A 2500-nucleotide genomic window follows, 5' to 3' on the forward strand; every position below is an offset into this window, starting at 1 on the left:
CGAATATAAACGAATAATGTCCGAAGAAGATGTCCCCTCCAGGTCACCGTACAAACGAGTCATTCGGGCTTAGAGCGATGTTTGCTGCCGCTCCAGTCCAGTGCGTTACATGACTGCCCCCTACTGATCATGTCTTTCCTATGTCATTGTATTTTCCGTGTTCCCTTGGAATACACCGGCGTCACGCGAGACCACTTTACTTCCCGCGCGCATTTTAAATGGCCAGATCTGTATTTTGAATTTTATATGGGAGGGAAAACCAGCAAAGATTGCTTATGATACATTGATAGGACCATGTGAGGAGGGAGGTTTAGGTTTGTTAGATCCAAATATAAGAATGAAGAGTCTAAGGGTTAAAATTATGAAAAAATTTATGAATAAAGAAAATAGACAAGAATGGAAGAATGGTTTGACATATTTTTTAAATAGGTGTGGGGGTTTTAAAATGGGAAATCACATCTTATGGATGAAATTGAAAGAAAATATGTTAAATGATATACCAGAATTGTACAAAGAAGTTTTAAGAGCATGGAAAGAATTTTTATTGACAGTAGTGTACAAACCAGAAGGGATGGAGGAGCTTTTGAATCAACCGTTATTTTTAAATTCAAATATTGTATATGAAAATAAAGAAATATATTTTAAACAATGGATTAAAGCAGGAATAAATAGAGTGAAAGATGTTTTATATGAGGTTAAAGAAGGTTTCATACCATTGCAAGGAATAGTAGATGAAATTGAAGGAATTGGAGAAGAGATGGATAAGAATATTGTAAAGCAACAATTTGACAAAATAAAAAAAGCAATTCCTAGTGAATGGATAGAAAGAATAGAAAAAAAGGAGGAAGGAGTGGGAAAGGTTGAAGTGCTTTTAAAAGAAAGTGGGAAAAAAGTGTCTATTCAATCATGTACTTTAAAAATGATTTATAATGTCTTTAGAAAAATGGTTTTTGTTAAACCAATTGCAAACGGCTTTTGGAATAGATTATTTCCAGTGATGGAATCTGAAAATATTTGGGAGAATATAAAAATAAGTTATATGGATCCAGTGATTGAGAATTTTAATTTTCTTTTAAGACATAATGTAATATATACAAAAATGAGATTATGTAAAATGGGAATTGAACAAAATGCAAAATGTGATGTATGTGAAAATGAAGATGAAGGTCTTTTACATTTGTTTTTGTTTTGTTTTAAACTGGACGATTTTGTGAGGAAACTTAAAATGTTTGTAGAGGCTTTTTTGGGAGAAAAAATAGAAAGACAGATTGAATGGAATCAAGTTTTTTTACTTGGTATAAAAGGAAAAGGGAAAGAAATGTATATAGTCAATTTCATTTTAGCTATTGCAAGGTATGCAATATGGTGTAGACGTAATGTCATGAGAGAAAAAAGTTGCAATATTAATATGTGGAGTTTTTTCAGAAGAAAATTGGAAGAACATATACAGACTTTATATAATTATTTTAGTATGAATGGACAAGTTGAAAGGTTTTATAAAATACTTATTGGAAATGATACAAGAATATTGGAATGTTTTCAAGAATATAAGATAAATTTGCCAAGGTAATTTCTGTTGTTATTAAAGAAATGTGTATGTGAAAGGCATAACTAATTATGTGAATAATGTTATGTAATCATATCTAAATGTAAATATTTTTAAGTTTTTTCAATAAAAAAAAAAAAAAAAAAAGAGCGCCCGATCTCGTCTGATCTCGGAAGCTAAGCAGCGTCGGGCCTGGTTAGTACTTGGATGGGAGACCGCCTGGGAATACCAGGCGCTGTAAGCTTTTGCCTTTTCTTCACTATTTATATAATATGCTGGCTTTTACGGAGGCTGATCTTTAAATAGCCCACTTTTTGGAGCAGCCCTCGCTTATGGCCATACCGCGCTGAGAGCGCCCGATCTCGTCTGATCTCGGAAGCTAAGCAGCGTCGGGCCTGGTTAGTACTTGGATGGGAAACCGCCTGGGAATACCAGGTGCTGTAAGCTTTTGCCTTTTCTTCACTATTTATATAATATGCTGGCTTTTAGAAAGACTTGTTTTACCGCTCTATTTATTACAATCATTTACATGTATTATAGAGTTTTAAGTGTTTTACATGTTTTTTAGGCCATTTTATTACTCTTAACATTTTAAGTGTATGTGTCTTTAATAAATGGATGGTTGGCCTGTCATGTGACTAGACACATGACAGGAAGCAGGAAGTACAACTGTATAAGAGAGCAGCATGACAAACAAAGGACAGTCACCAAACTGTTGGATTGAGGAGTTGCTAATTTTAGAGCTCACCTTTCCATTCACCACCTGCAAACTTTGGATTACACTTTCTGTGGATTGTATATACACTGGTGGACACTCACATTGGACTTATCAACACACTGGGGTTCTTGGACTGTTTTTAGGGTATGGACAAATGAACTGTATTCTTTTAACAGAGTTTACCTGTTTTTAGGGTATGGACAAATGAACTGTATTCTTTTAACAGAGTTTACCTA

The 2500-nt window shown here is 34.0% G+C and overlaps 1 non-coding gene across 1 annotated transcript; it reads left to right on the forward strand.

Moving 5' to 3' along the window:
* The first annotated feature begins 1874 nt into the window (after nt 1-1874).
* On the forward strand, nt 1875-1993 carry LOC141311193 (5S ribosomal RNA). The gene has a single exon (XR_012348657.1). It is a non-coding gene; the product is annotated as a 5S ribosomal RNA (ribosomal RNA).
* The last annotated feature ends 507 nt before the right edge of the window (nt 1994-2500 follow it).

This window comes from Garra rufa, unplaced genomic scaffold (genome assembly GCF_049309525.1).
Source record: "Garra rufa unplaced genomic scaffold, GarRuf1.0 hap1_unplaced_003, whole genome shotgun sequence".
NCBI classification, from domain to species: domain Eukaryota; kingdom Metazoa; phylum Chordata; class Actinopteri; order Cypriniformes; family Cyprinidae; genus Garra; species Garra rufa.